This window comes from Haliotis rufescens, unplaced genomic scaffold, assembly GCF_023055435.1.
Source record: "Haliotis rufescens isolate VD_foot unplaced genomic scaffold, xgHalRufe1.0.p SCAF_12, whole genome shotgun sequence".
Classification (NCBI taxonomy): Eukaryota; Metazoa; Mollusca; class Gastropoda; order Lepetellida; family Haliotidae; genus Haliotis; species Haliotis rufescens.
Genome location: NW_025963802.1, coordinates 502,758 through 518,100, shown reverse-complemented (window position 1 = coordinate 518,100; position 15,343 = coordinate 502,758). Strand labels below are relative to the sequence as shown.

At 41.3% G+C, this 15,343-nt stretch overlaps 1 long non-coding RNA gene across 1 annotated transcript in view; it reads left to right on the top strand.

The window, feature by feature from the left end:
• The window catches only part of LOC125378211, a 48,650-nt gene extending 34,523 nt beyond the window's left edge, over positions 1-14,127 (top strand). The window contains exons 2-3 of the long non-coding RNA XR_007220099.1: positions 13,220-13,300; positions 13,833-14,127. This is a non-coding gene — a long non-coding RNA (uncharacterized LOC125378211). The remainder of the gene's footprint in view (positions 1-13,219; positions 13,301-13,832) is intronic.
• Positions 14,128-15,343: the final 1,216 nt, after the last annotated feature.

Below are 15,343 nucleotides of genomic sequence, written 5' to 3'. Positions count from 1 at the left end.
TTCAGTGACACATCACAGTCACGAAGACACCCTGGAGGCGGACGAATTCCTTGAAGACATCTCGAGGCATTGATTGCCAAGATTAAATTTAGTGGCACTTCACTGTCATAAAGACAGCATGGACGCATAAGGTTTCTTAAAGGACATTTCAATTCATTGATTGCTAAAAATACATTCAAAGACACTTCACTGTTACGGAGACACCCTTGAGACAGAAGAATTCGATGAGGACATTTCGAGACATTGATTGCTGAGGAAACATTCAGTGACACTTCACTGTCACAAAGAAACCTTCAGGCTGAAGAGTTCTAAGAGGATATTTTGAGGAATTGATTGCTAAGAATATATTCAGTGATATTTCACTGTCACGAAGACACCCTGGATGCAGAAGAGTTCTGAAAGGAAATCTCGAGGCATTGATTGCCAAGAATGTATTGTTTGACATTTCAATTTTACGAAGACACTCATTAAACAGAAGAATTCCATAAGGACATCTCGAGGCATAAAATGGAAAAAGTGGAATTAGTGGCACTTCACTGTTCACAAAGACAGCTTCGAGGCATAAGGTTTCTCAAAGGACATTTCAATTCATTGCTTGCTAAAAATACATTTAAAGACACTTCAATGATACGGAGACACCTTTGAGACAGAAGAATTTCATGAGGATATTTCGAGGGATTGATTGCTAAGAATACGTTCAGTGACACCTCACTGTCATGAAGACACCATGGATGCAGAAGAGTTCTCTCGAGGCATTGATTGCCAAGATTATATTGAGTGGCACTTCACTGTCAGGAAGACACCCTTGAGACAGAGGAATTCGATGAGGACATTTCGAGGCATTGATTGCCAAGAATATACTGAGTCAAATTAAAAACCTCACATATTTAAAAGTAATCCCATATATGATATATACCGGACAAATGTATCAGAGAAGGTAATTTTTAATCATTAATGTCCAAAGAAGGATTTGAATTAACGGTGGTAACCATGATTTGCTCCAAGCACCTACGGTATTCCGTAATAACATCAACAGTTCAAATCATAAGTCCCAAGCACGAGAATCTGATGGCACACAAGTTCAGTAGCGTGTATGGCCACCATCTGCGTTGACAACTGCCACACAACGCCTCCGCATGGACCTTTTGATGCTTGTGAACACATAATTGGAAAGACGACGCCATTGTTGCTGCAAAACGGTGCCAAGATCTTGCTAATTCTGTGGTTGGTTCTGGAGAGTGCGCAGACTTCTGCCAAGAGCATCCCAGACGTGTTCGATGGGATTGAGGTCGGGAGACCTTGACGGCCAGTCCATGACGTTGACTCCCGCATTCGGAAGGAAATTCCTTGTCAAAATTGCTTTATGGGGTCTGGCATAGTCGTGTTGGAAGATAAAAAAACCGGGTGCATGTGCTGCCATAAAAGGCAGAAGTTCTGGTGCCAGTACCTGGTCGCGGTAAGCAGCAGCCTTGAGGTTGCCACTGATGACAAGAAGCCTGGAACGTACATTGCCACAGAAAGCACCCCACACCATGACACTTCCGCCTCGAAATCTGTCAACTTCCTGTACACAACACTGGGCGTAACGTTCATGACGGCGCCTCCACACCCTCGCCCTACCATCAGAAAATCGAAGATTAAATCGGGATTCATCACTGAAGACGACTTGATTCCAATGCCTCTGAGTCCATCGTAAGTGTCGCTATGCCCACAATTGACGTTGACGTCTGTGTAATTGAGTCAGAATCAGCCCGCAGTATCGTGACCATTACTGTTTAAATAAACAATAAGGGCCCACAATGATAACTGGTCAAAATGTTAAAATGTTAGGATTGTGAAGTTTTTAATTTGGTTCAGTATACAGTCAATGACACTTCACTGTCACGAAGACGCCCTGGATGCAGAAGAGTTCTATGACATCTCGAGGCATTTATTGCCAAGATTATATTGAGTGGCACTTCATTGTCACGAAGACACCCTTGAGACAAAGGAGTTTGAAGAGGATATTTCTATTCATTGATTGCTGAGGATACGTTCAGTGACACTTCACTGTCAGGAAGACACCAAGGAGGCAAAATATATCCATGATGACATTTCGAGGCATTGATTGCTATGAATACATTCAGTGACACTTCACTGTCACGAAGACACCTTGGTTGCAGAAGAGTTCTATGACAACTCGACGCATTGATTACAAATATTATATTGAGTGGCACTTCACTGTCAGGAAGATACCCTTGAGACAGAAGAATTTGAAGAGGATATTTCGAGGCATTGATTGCTAAGAATACGTTCAGTGACACCTCACTGTCAAGAAGACACCATGGATGCAGAAGAATTCTCTTGAGGCATTGATTGCAAAGATTATATTGAGTGGCACTTCACTGTCCAGGAAGACACCCTTGAGACAGAAGAATTTTAAGAGGATATTTCGAGGCATTGATTGCTAAGAATATATTCAGTGACATTTCACTGTCACGAAGACACCCTAGAAGCAGAAGAATTTGATGAGGACATTTAGAGGCATTGATTGCCAAGAATATACTGAGTCAAATAAAAAAAATTCACATATTTAAAAGTAATCCCATATATGATATATACCGGACAAATGTATCAGAGAAGGTAATTTTTAATCATTAATGTCCAAAGAAGGATTTGAATTAACGGTGGTAACCATGATTTGTTCCAAGCACCTACGGTATTCCGTAATAACATCAACAGTTTAAATCATAAGTCACAAGCACGAGGATCTGATGGCACACAAGTTCGGTAGCGTCTTTGGCCACCATGTGCGTTGACAACTGCCGCACAACGCCTCCGCATGGACCTTTTGATGCTTGTGAACACATAATTGGAAAGACGACGCCATTGTTGCTGCAAAACGGTGCCAAGATCTTGCTAATTCTGTGGTTGGTTCTGGAGAGTGCGCAGACTTCTGCCAAGAGCATCCCAGACGTGTTCGATGGGATTGAGGTCGGGAGACCTTGACGGCCAGTCCATGACGTTGACTCCCGCATTCGGAAGGAAATTCCTTGTCAAAATTGCTTTATGGGGTCTGGCTTTGTCGTGTTGGAAGATCAAACCGGGAGCATGTGCTACCATAAAAGGCAGAAGTTCTGGTCGCGGTAAGCAGCAGCGTTGAGGTTGCCACTGATGACAAGAAGCCTGGAACGTACATTGCCACAGAAAGCACCCCACACCATGACACTTCCGCCTCGAAATCTGTCAACTTCCTGTACACAACACTAGGCGTAACGTTCATGACGGCGCCTCCACACCCTCGCCCTACCATCAGCAAATCGAAGATTAAATCGGGATTCATCACTGAAGACGATATGATTCCTATTCCTCTGAGTCCATCGTAAGTGTCGCTGTGCCCACAATTGACGTTGACGTCTGTGTAATTGAGTCAGAATCAGCCCGCAGTATGACAGTCGTGCTTGAAGGTGAACAGTTCTCAGACGGTTTCGAACAGTTTGCGCACTCAGTCTACCCCTAAACAGTTCATTTCTGGTTGATGTAGCCGTCAAAAATCGGTTACGGAGGTGATGTAAGGCAATCTGACGATCCTCTGCATGTGACGTCACACGTGGTCTGCCTAGCCGAGGGTGATCAGCGGTGGTACCCGTTTGCTGTAGACGCGTCTGTAAATCATAAACAGTCCGCCGACTACAACCCATCGTCCTTGCGACTTCAGCTACAGACGTTCCCGTCTTCAACATGCCGATGGCACGTTCACGTTTCACATTTGAAAGGCGTGGCATGACAAATGGCCGTAAAGACTTTTGTTTTCTTGTGTTTTTCTTTTTTTATTAATGACTGCTAACAAGTTTGCTGAAAACACGTGCGGTATTGTGGCCACGTGACCAGTTGCAGGTGAAAAACCACTTTTGTCACTATAGTGCTGTGCACATGATTTTGATCGATTCACCTGCAAAAAAATGGGTGTTATCTGAAGACAATACGCGGACATTGGAAATTTGGAATGTAATTGACAAAATTGGATGGAGTGGCACTTCATTGTCACGAAGACACCATTGAGACAAAAGAGTTTGAAGAGGACATTTCGAGGCATTGATTGCTGTGAATACATTCGGTGACACTTCACTGTCACGAAGACACCTTGGATACCGAAGAGTTTCATGACAACTCGACGCATTGATTACCAAGATTATATTGAGCGGCACCTCATTGTCAACGAGACATCCGTCAGACAAGAGTTTACTGTCTGTCAGGAAGACACTCTGGACGCAGAATAATTCCTTTAGGATATTTGGAGGCATTGATTGCAAAGAATACATTCAGTGATACTTTACTGTCACGAAGACACCTTGGATGCAGAAGAGTTCCATGACATCTCGAGGCATTGATTGCCAAGAATATATTGAGTGGCACTTCATTGTCACGAAGACACCCTTGAGACAGAAAAGTTTGAAGAGGATCTTTCGAGGCATGTATTGCTAAAAATATATTCAGTGACACTTCACTGTCACAAAGACAACCTGGAGGCAGAAGAATTCCATGAGAACATTTGGAGACATTGATTGCTATGAATACATTCAGTGACACTTCACTGTCACGAAGACACCTTGGATGCAGAAGAATTCTCTGACATCTCGAGGCATTGATTGCAAGATTATACTGAGTGTCACTTCACTGTCACGAAGACACATTCGAGATAGAAGAGTTTGAAGAGGATATTTCGATTCATTCATTGCTATGAATACATTCAGTGACACTTCACTGTCACGAAGACACCTTGGATTTAGAAGAATTCTTTGACATCTCGAGGCATTTATGGTGAAGATTATATTGAATGGCATTTCATTGCCACGAAGACACATTTGAGACAGAAGAGTTTGAAGATGATATTTCTATTCATTCATTGCTGAAGATACGTTCGGTGACACTTCACTGTCAGGAAAACATCCTTGAGGCAGAAGAATTCCATGAGGACGTTTCGAGGCATTGATTGCTGAGAATACATTCCTTGACACTTCATTGCCACGTAGACACCTTGGATGCAGAAGAATTCTCTGACATCTCGAGGCATTGATTGCAAGATTATACTGAGTGTCACTTCACTGTCACGAAGAGTGAGTGAGTGAGTATGGTTTTACGCCGCTTTTAGCAATATTCCAGCAATATCACGGCGGGGGACACCAGAAATTGGCTTCACACATTGTACCCATGTCGGGAATCGAACCCGGGTCTTCGGCGTGACGAGCGAACGCTTTAACCACTAGGCTACCCGACCGCCCCTGTCATGAAGACACATTCGAGAGAGAAGAGTTTGAAGAAGATATTTCGATTCATTCATTGCTATGAATACATTCAGTGACACTTCACTGTCACGAAGTCACCTTGGATGTAGAAGAGTTCTATGACATCTCGAGGCATTGATTGCCAACTTTATATTGAATGGCACTTCACTGCCACGAAGACACCCTTGAGACAGAATAGTTTGAAGAGGATATTTCCGTTCATTCATTGCTGAGGATACGTTCAGTGACACTTCGCTGTCAGGAAAACACCCTGGAGGCAGAAGAATTCCATCAAGACATTTTGATTCATTGATTGCAAAGAATACATTCAGTGACACTTCACTGTCACGAAGACACCTTGGATGCAGAAGAGTCCCATGATATTTCCAGGCATTGATTGCCAAGAATATATTGAGTGGCACTTCATTGTCACGAAGACACCCTTGAGAGAGAAGAGTTTGAAGAGGATATTTCGATTCATTCATTGCTATGAATACATTCAGTGACACTTCATTGTCACAAAGACAACCTGGAGGCAGAAGAAATACCTGAGGACATTTCGATTCATTGATTGCTATGAATACATTCCTTTACACTTCACTGTCACGAAGACACCTTGAATGCAGAAGAGTTCCATGACATCTCAAGGCATTGATTGCCAAGAATATATTGAGTGGCACTTCATTGTCACGAAGACACCCTTGAGACAGAAGAGTTTGAAGAGGATCTTTCAAAGCATGTATTGCTAAAATTTATATTCAGTGACACTTCACTGTCACAAAGACAACCTGGAGGCAGAAGAAATACCTGAGGACATTTCGATTCATTGATTGCTATGAATACATTCCTTTACACTTCACTGTCACGAAGACACATTGAATGCATAAGAATTCTATGACATCTCGAGGCATTGATTGCCAAGATAATATTGAGTGACACTTCACTGTCACGAAGACACCCTTGAGAGAGGAGGGTTTGAAGAGGATATTTCGATTCATTGATTAAATACATTCAGTGACACTTCATTGTCACGAAGACACCTTGGATGCAGAAGGGTTCTATGACATCTCGAGGCGTTGATTGCCAGATAATATTGAGTGGCACTTCACTGTCACGAAGACACATTTGAGACAGAAGAGTTCTATTACATTCGATGAGGACATTTCGAGGCATTGATTGTCAAGATTACATTCAGTGACACTTCACTGTCACGAAGACACCTTGGATGCAGAAGAATTCTCTGACATCTCGAGGCATTTATGGTGAAGATTATATTGAGTGGCACTTGATTGTCAAGAGGACACCCTTGAGACAGAAGAGTTTGAAGGGGATATTTCTATTCATTCATTGCTATGAATACATTCAGTGACACTTCACTGTCACGAAGTCACCTTGGATGTAGAAGAGTTCTATGACATCTCGAGGCATTGATTGCCAACTTTATATTGAATGGCACTTCACTGCCACGAAGACACCCTTGAGACAGAATAGTTTGAAGAGGATATTTCCGTTCATTCATTGCTGAGGATACGTTCAGTGACACTTCGCTGTCAGGAAAACACCCTGGAGGCAGAAGAATTCCATCAAGACATTTTGATTCATTGATTGCAAAGAATACATTCAGTGACACTTCACTGTCACGAAGACACCTTGGATGCAGAAGAGTCCCATGATATTTCCAGGCATTGATTGCCAAGAATATATTGAGTGGCACTTCATTGTCACGAAGACACCCTTGAGAGAGAAGAGTTTGAAGAGGATATTTCGATTCATTCATTGCTATGAATACATTCAGTGACACTTCATTGTCACAAAGACAACCTGGAGGCAGAAGAAATACCTGAGGACATTTCGATTCATTGATTGCTATGAATACATTCCTTTACACTTCACTGTCACGAAGACACCTTGAATGCAGAAGAGTTCCATGACATCTCAAGGCATTGATTGCCAAGAATATATTGAGTGGCACTTCATTGTCACGAAGACACCCTTGAGACAGAAGAGTTTGAAGAGGATCTTTCAAAGCATGTATTGCTAAAATTTATATTCAGTGACACTTCACTGTCACAAAGACAACCTGGAGGCAGAAGAAATACCTGAGGACATTTCGATTCATTGATTGCTATGAATACATTCCTTTACACTTCACTGTCACGAAGACACATTGAATGCATAAGAATTCTATGACATCTCGAGGCATTGATTGCCAAGATAATATTGAGTGACACTTCACTGTCACGAAGACACCCTTGAGAGAGGAGGGTTTGAAGAGGATATTTCGATTCATTGATTAAATACATTCAGTGACACTTCATTGTCACGAAGACACCTTGGATGCAGAAGGGTTCTATGACATCTCGAGGCGTTGATTGCCAGATAATATTGAGTGGCACTTCACTGTCACGAAGACACATTTGAGACAGAAGAGTTCTATTACATTCGATGAGGACATTTCGAGGCATTGATTGTCAAGATTACATTCAGTGACACTTCACTGTCACGAAGACACCTTGGATGCAGAAGAATTCTCTGACATCTCGAGGCATTTATGGTGAAGATTATATTGAGTGGCACTTGATTGTCAAGAGGACACCCTTGAGACAGAAGAGTTTGAAGGGGATATTTCTATTCATTCATTGCTGAGGATACGTTCAGTGACATTTCACTGTCACAAAGACACCCTGGAAGCAGAAGATTTTCCGTAGGGACATTTCGAGGCATTGATTGCTAAGAATACGTTCAGTGACACTTCATTGTCACGAAAACACCTTGGATGCAGAACAATTCTCTGACATCTCGAGGCATTAATGGTCAAGATAATTTTGAGTGGCACTTCATTGTTATGAAGACACCCTTGAGACAGATGAGTTTGAAGAGGATAGATCGATTTTTTAATTGCTATGAAAACATTCAGTGACACTTCACTGTCACGAAGTCACCTTGGATGCAGAAGAATTCTATGACATCTCGAGGCATTAATGTCCAAGATTATATTGAGTGGCACATCATTGTCACGAAGACACCCTTGAGACATTAAATTAAAGTGGATATTACGAGGCATGGATTGCTATTAAAACATTCAGTTACACTTCACTCTCACGAAGACACCTTGGATGCAGAAGAGTTCCTTGACATCTCGACGCATTGATTCCAAAGATTATATTGAGTGGCACTTCACTGTCACGAAGACACCCTAGAGGCAGATAAATTCCATGAGGACATTTCGATTCATTGATTGCTGAGAAAACAGTCAGTGACACTTCACTGTCACGAAGACACCTTGAATGCAGAAGAGTTCTATGACATCTCGAGGCATTGATTGCCAAGATTACATTCGGTGAAACTTCACTCTCACGAAGACACCTTGGATGCAGAAGAGTTCCTTGACATCTCAAAGCATTGATTACAAAGATTATATTGAGTGGCACTTCACTGTTACGAAAACACCCTAGAGGCAGAAGAATTCCATGAGGACATCTCGACGCACTGATTACAAAGATTATATTGAGTGACACTTCACTCTCACGAAGACACCTTGTATGCAGAAGAGTTCCTTGACATCTCGACGCACTGATTACAAAGATTATATTGAGTGGCACTTCACTGTTACGAAGATACCCTTGAGGCAGAAGAATTCCATGAGGACATTTCGATTCATTGATTGCTAAGAAAACATTCAGTGACACTTCACTCTCACGAAGACACCTTGGATGCAGAAGAGTTCCTTGACATCTCGACGCATTGATTACAAAGATTATATTGAGTGGCACTTCACTGTTACGAAGACACCATTGAGACGGAAGAGTTTGAAGAGGATATTTCTATTTTTTGATCGCTAAGGAAACGTTCCGTGGTACTTCATTTTCAGGAAGACACCCTGGAGGTAGAAGAATTCCATGAGGACATTTCGAGGCATTGATTGCCAAGAATGCATTCAGTGACACTTAAAAATCACAAAGTCGTCATTGAGGGAGAAGAGTTCTAAAAGGAAATCTCGAGGCATTGATTGCCAAGAATACATTCCTTGACATTTTACTGTCACGATGACACCCTTTAGTCACAAGAGTTCCAAGAGGACATCTCGAGACATTGATTGCTGAGAATATTTTAAGTGGCTCTTTACTGTCACGACGACACCATGGAGGCTGAAAGGTGCCTAGATATCTTCTGAAAAAACATTGATGGCCAAGAGGATAGTCTGTAACAAATCACAAAAGAGACACAGACGAGTTGCAAGGAGACGTCTGGAGGCAATGGTTGCCAAGAGTCTGTTCAGTGGCAATTGACTGTCACGAAGAAACACAGGAAGCATTAGAGTGCCAACAAGACTTCTGGGGGCAGAAAATAACCAAGAAGACCTCTATAGGAATATGTCTGCCAATAAGACATCCTTGAGGCAAAATGCATCACCAGGAGACTCTCCGGTACCAGGTTTCCCACCTTCCATGGTCACTGGTACCCAAATAAGACCTCTGGAGACCTCGATCTAAGGGTCGGGTATGCTTCTGAGGCACGTTAGGTTCAGAGACTTAACACTCCACTAACCTGCACTAACCCGCACTAACAACCTGCACTTAGGCGCATCACTTTATAGAAAGACACTTCCAAATTATTTAGATTTAGGTTCAAAATCGGGGATTGTTTGGTTGTCAGAGGCAGTGTCAGCCTCTTTGTATCCGCCTGAAGCATGCCCGACCATTGGATAACGACGGTCACACACTGGAGGCAAAAGGGGGTTAAGATGACTTATGAATGCAGTGATGCTGCTAATAAGATATTCAGTGGAAATTGACTGTCACGAAGGCACAATGGAGGCAGAAGAGATCAAAGTGCACATTTCGAGGCATTGATTGCCAAGAATTATTAAGTGGCACTTCTCTGGCACGAGAAACCCTGGAGGGAAAACAGTGACATGACGCATCTTGAGGCAATGAATACCAAGAAGATTTTCAGTGACACTTCACTGTCAGGAAGACACCCTTGAGAGAGAAGAGTTTGAAGAGGATATTTCGAGGCATGGATTACCAAGATTATATTGAGTGGCATTTCATTGTCAAGAAGACACCCTTGCGACAGATAAGTTTCAAGAGGATATTACGAGGCATGGATTGCTAAGAATATACTCCTTGACATTTCACTGTCACAAAGACACCTTGGATGCAGAAGAGTTCTATGACATCTCGAGGCATAGATTGCCAAGATTATATTGAGTGGCACTTCATTGTCACGAAGACACCCTTGAGACAGAAGGCTTTCAAGAGGATATTCTATTCATCGATTGCTAAGAATACGTTCTGTGCCGTGACACTTTACTGTCAGGAAGACACTCTGGATGCAGAATAATTCCTTTAGGACATTTGGAGGCATTGATTGCTATGAATACATTCCTTGACATTTCACTGTCACGAAGGCACCTTGGATGCAGAAGAGTTCTATGACATTTCAAGGCATTGATTGCCAAGATTATATTGAGTGGCACTTCATTGTCAGGAAGACAGCCTTGAGACAGAAGAGTTTGAAGAGGATATTTCGAGGCATGTATTGCTAAGAATATATTCAGTGACACTTCACTGTCAGGAAGACACCTTGAATGCAGAAGAGTTCTATGACATCTCGAGGCATTGATTGCCAAGATTACATTCGGTAACACTTCATTGTCACGAAGACACCCTTGAGACAGAAGGCTTTCAAGAGGATATTTCTATTCATCGATTGCTAAGAATACGTTCTGTGCCGTGACACTTTACTGTCAGGAAGACACTCTGGATGCAGAATAATTCCATGATGACATTTCGATTTATTGATTGCTAAGAAAACATTCCGTGACACTTCACTGTCACGAAAACACCTTGGATGCAGAAGAGTTCTATGACATCTCGAGGCATTGATTGCCAAGATTACATTGAGTGGCACTTCATTGTCACGAAGACCCCCTTGAGACAGAAGGCTTTCAAGAGGATATTTCTATTCATCGATTGCTAAGGATACGTTCCGTGCCGTGACACTTTACTGTCACGACGACACCCTTGAGACAGAAGAATTCCATGAGGACATTTCGAGACATTGATTGCTAAGAATATATTCAGAGACACTTCACTGTCACGACGACAGCTTGGAAGCAAAAGAGTTCCTTGATATCTCGAGGCATTGATTGCCAAGATTATATTGAGTCGCACTTCATTGTCACGAAGACACATTTGAGACAGAAGAGTGCCAATAACTCCACGAGGGGCAATGATTGCCAAGATTATATTCACTGACAATTCCGTCACGACGACAACTTGGAGGCAGAGGAGTGGCATTTATCATGAGGAGGCAACGACGGGCAAGGATATATTCAGTGTCAATACAATGTCACGAAGACACCCTGGAAGCAGAAGAATTCCATCTCGAGGCATGGATTGCCAAGAATATATTGAGTGGCACTTTACTGTCACAAAGACACCTCGCATTCAGAAGAGATTCATAAGAGGACATTTCGAGGCATTGATTGCTGAGGATATATTCTATGATACTTCTTCGTCACGAAGACACCCTGGAGCCAGAAGAGATCCATGAGGACATCTCGATGCATTGATTACCAATATTTTTAAAATGGCACTTCCTGTCACGAAGACATCTTGGATGCAGAAGAGTTCTAAGAGGCCATTTCCAGGCATTGATTACTAAAAAAATTTAAATGACCCTTCACTGTCATGAAGACACCCAGGTGGCAGAAGATTTCCATAAGGACAAATCGAGGCATTCATTGCCAAGTATATATTTTGCGTAACTTCACTTTCACGTTGACACCGTGGAGACAGAAGAATTCCAATCGGCCGTTTTGAGGCGTTGATTACGAAGAATATTTTCAATGACACTTTGCTGTCATGAAGAGGTATGAAAGTTCCAAGAATGTTAATCTCGAAGCATTGATTGCTAAGAAGATATTCAGTGATAATTCACTGTCACGAAATTATTCGAGACCTCTTGAGGAAATGATTGCCAGAAGATATTCAGTGTCACTGTCACGAGGACACCCTGGAGGCAGAACAGTGCCTTTCACTTCAGTGTCTATTTCTGCAGATATTTGTTAGGTCACAGTGACCTATTTTCAATGAAAAGCATGAACCATATTTTCGTTGTGACATAGAATTCCACCATGAGACTTCATATTGGGTTTTATATACTGGTTAACCCTTGAAAATATTGCAGTTGATATTGATAATGTCAAGGTCACGTGTTCTCAATAATAAAAATCGTTCAATGTAGTTACAATTAATTGAAATGACGAAGACCTACTATAAGGTCTAAATGACTAGGCAATCAAATGCAATTTTCCATAATAATCCCCCAAATGTTTTCACGTCGAAGGTCAGCATTCATGTTTGTTTGTTTGTTTTTTGTTAAGTGTATTCTAGATTCTGTGGACATAGCACTGAAAAACATTAAAATGAAACAAACCAATTAATTCCTAAGATCGATTGGTTGGCACGTCACTAGTTCAGCAATTATGATTTTACAACCAGTTCTCATCACCAGTTGTGGATGGACGACGTCCTGGGGGTGGCGCTTTGAAGTGATGAGGTTTTGAGTGACCTTCTATGATTGGTCTTAAGGTACTTCTGCTCTTTCTGTACTGGGGAAATAATGTGTGTGTATAACATGTTTGTAAGAGCTTACACCTATGTTTTCAACTAAAAATAATCAAACATGTGATTCTCTTAAATTGAGGTCAAGGTCATTACACCAAAAGTGCTTATAACTTTCTGTTTATGGTAGCTTGTGGAATAACACTCTCTGTTTTGAAGTTGTCTTCTTTCCAAACGGGAAATGATGTCATTTAACTGGAAGTGCCAACAACTTTCTTAGTAATGTTGGTGCAGAACTGTTTTTAGGTTGTGATGCATTGAGCTTATGTTATGTTTGGCCTTTACTACAATTAAGTCAGTTTGTCTGTTTTCCCATTACAGAGGTGAAGTTATCAAACCAAGAGTGCTTACATTGACAGCTTGAGGCACAGGACTAATTTCTACTGCATTTGGCAACATGAGGTATCCGTGATGAATCTAAAACATGTATTGATGAGATCATCTGTCACTTGAGTAGATGGACGTTAAAATGGGTCATGATACACGTTTGTTGTGGTAAAGTTTTCGCTATTCAAGAAAAATTATGTAGGGACTAGTTCTGTGTTGCATGTAATTTAATATATTTATTCATATATGTTTTACATGTTTGTCCTTGCATCTGTAGGTAGTTGTAGAATAGCATTACTGTTGTAAATATGTAAGCTTAGTGCCATAAGGTAGAAATGGATCCCATACACCTGGGAATATTGTAACAATTTAAACCTTTAAAATTATGGTCGCGGTTGTTTGATCAACACACATGGCGAGATGAAGTATGAAATGCATTGCTTCGATGCTGTCAGTGCCATTCAAATTGATTAGCAGAGACAGATAGCATTAATTATGAGAAACAATACGCGCTGATGGCTGAAAACCAATGTTACGACAATACTAATTCTACATGTCACCAATTTGTAAGTGCTTACTTGTAACGTTGTCTTTCTTTTTCATTCAGTATGAATCACTTGATCCACCAAGACTTGAACGAGCTGTGGAGGACAAGTAGTTGGTACTTGACAAAAAGCCACTGTGATGGGCATTACTTGCACCGGGTACCACCTGGAAAACTCGCAGTTGTGCCCCGAATGATTGTGCACCGTCCTCTAATCACTCGAACGTGATGCCACACTTACAACTACTGTGGGACTAGGTGGTTTCAATATCATACTTGTTAGGCTGACTTTCATGAACTATAGTGTCACGCCATTTTTCTGTATCAAACCATGTATAATAAAAGTATGAAAAATCCACCATTTGGTTTTCATTGTAGCTAATCGGGCATTTGAAGCCATGAGAGTATGAAATGATTTGTTGAAAATCTTGATATGATTCCCTAGTCTATCAGGCCAAATGATTTTCTCTTACTGCAAAATATATTGATTGACTACAGAGCCTAATGTTTCAACACCAACGTGTAGTTTACTACAAAAATGACTGCTGAGCGATATTTTGAAGTACATAATACAAAGTGGTAAATAATAAATGTCTGGCAGAAATTTCTGGAGGTATAAAAAAGATTCTTCCAGAAATTTCTGCAGTACAAAACAAATCAGTCAGAATTTTCTTCAGAAATGCATTTGAGCTCATTTGAGGAACATAAACTTTCCAATGTTCCTGTGTGTTCCTGTAGGCTCGATCCCTTTATGGTCATGTTCGGACTGCTGACCATTCCAAAGTTGTATCGCCTCTCCTTCATGTAAGTTATATCCCAGCGTGTTACATATAGGTTCATGCGGAGGAAACGTCTGAAGCGGTACAGAACGTAGGAGAACCCAAATGTCAGTAAAATGATAAAATATAAAACCTAGCAAATTCGAAAATTAGGCTACATAAAATACAGTGCTCTCGCTGTCAGTTGACAATGCATTTGTTTAAAAACAACTCTCGCAATGCAATTTACTTTTGATTTTCTAACAAAAATGATCACACATATCTTCACACCGCGATTAAGTTGTAACCAGGGTGAAATATTCACGTGAAACGTGTGACGCACCGCCTGAGAAGGGATGTATCAGGGTGTTTCTGTTCAAATAATGTTTTCTCATCAACTGACCTGACATAAATGATCAAACGTGCTCCATTCATTCAATATTTGGCAAGAAATGACATATGTTCTCTTCTATGGAAACTCATTGAAACACAAAGAAAGTAGTTCCTGCAGCTTCGTTTTATTGAAAATGTTTCCACTGACGCGTACAGCAAAACTCAGCGTTCTAAATGAGCGAAACCACAACATGGACAGATCAGAATATTTTAGCGAAGTGACTTATGCTTTTAAGGACAAAAGACGCATCAACAGCCACTGTTTTATTCGACTATTTAACGTTACAAAAACATCAGTTGAAAAAAGAGGAAGTGAGAAATATAAGGAAACAAAAAGTGAAACATAAAGTAGCCAGTTCCTGGGACTACATATCACCAATTCTGAGTCACTCGGGTGAATGAGAGAGCTCAGCATTATTCCGG